The 1435-nt window shown below is 31.5% G+C and overlaps 1 protein-coding gene across 1 annotated transcript in view; it reads left to right on the top strand.

The window, feature by feature from the left end:
• Positions 1–143, top strand: part of LOC106339275 — an 842-nt gene extending 699 nt beyond the window's left edge. Inside the window, exon 2 of the mRNA XM_013778063.1 lies at positions 21–143. The gene's annotated coding sequence lies outside the window, so the exon portion shown is untranslated. The remainder of the gene's footprint in view (positions 1–20) is intronic.
• The last annotated feature ends 1292 nt before the right edge of the window (positions 144–1435 follow it).

A 1435-nucleotide genomic window follows, 5' to 3' on the forward strand; every position in this document is an offset into this window, starting at 1 on the left:
TTTTTTTTTTTTTTTTTTTTGAGTTTTTGTATTTTTCGTGACGTTTAGTCAAAATGTTGTTACTTAGTGAGATTTTGCTTCTACAGGAAACAGACTGTCTTTGTTATACAATGAGGTTTATAATATATGATTTCACTGATGAAGTTAAGACCTTTACAATAAACAAAAAGATTTGAAAGTTTTGAGATGTCAGATGGTTTGATTTTGATTGTCCATCGTTACTTCGTTTTGTGGTTTCTTTCCGAGGGCACTTCTTACAATGGTTGGATCCTGTGAGTTTATTCGTATTTTCTTTTGTTTCTCCTCGTCTGAATTGCGGCTGTTTTAACTTTTTGTACATAAGCGTGTTAGTTATGAAAAGCTTTACCTTTTTTGATCAAAAAAAAAAAAAAAAAGCTTTACCTTTCTGTCTTGAGGAAGTGAAATGGTCAATCCTCTGTATTTGTTCTCTCAGCTACTCTTGTTTGAATTGCGGTTTGTTTTTAGCTCTTGTTGTTTCAATCTTACTTCTGTAAGTCGCTTAAACGGTTCATGATCTTACCGAACACACAAGCTAATTTACGACCAGAATGTCAACAATAGAAACTTTTGCAAGTTTGTGTTGCAGTAATTCAGATTTATGATCAATTTTTGTGACCCAAGGTACAAGTAATTCATAAGCTGACCAAAGCAAGTAACTTGCTGACGCGGATATCATTGTCCGAAACTCTTTAAGTCTCTGACGTAAGCAAATCTAGGATTGGTCTAGAGTTAGAAAATCATTTTTGCTACTATATTAGGTGAGACAATTAATTACTCACGGGATCTTCTATTCGACTATAGAGGTAGGTGGGCTATTATCTCATTTGGTGAGAGTTGGTTTTTAACTCTTAAAAAAAAAACAATTATTTTATAAGACCACCATTTTTCAGAAAATTCAATATTTATTTTTGGCTAAAATAAAATTCAATATTTAGGGAACGAAATGTTTTAAAATTAACATAATAACACAGAGAATTGGAAAAATAAAACTATTGAGAAAATAAAAGAGAGTAGCTATGCGTAACTTTGGTTAGTTGTACTCAAAACTTTTTTTTGATAAGACCCATCATTTTTCAGAAATTATATTTTTTTTTTATTAAAATATAAAATGTAAATATTAACAGAACAAAATAAAAAAATATTAAAGAACATAGAAAATTGGAAAACAGAAAAAAAAAATGAAATAATTAGTGAGAAAATAAACGAGAATAGCCATGGGTGACTTTGGTTAAACCTAATAAACTCCGAAACCAAACCAAATATGAAAAGATAAAATATAAAATGGATTTGTGGAAAAAGGTGATAAGGAGAGAAAGAGTCCAAACGTAACGAAAGCCTTATCTCCCCGGTCACTGTTACACCTTATCTCTTCCCTCCTTTTCGCGATGGCGTCAACGCCGCCTCACCGGTCCAT

Source organism: Brassica oleracea, chromosome C4 (assembly GCF_000695525.1).
Source record: "Brassica oleracea var. oleracea cultivar TO1000 chromosome C4, BOL, whole genome shotgun sequence".
NCBI lineage: Eukaryota > Viridiplantae > Streptophyta > Magnoliopsida > Brassicales > Brassicaceae > Brassica > Brassica oleracea.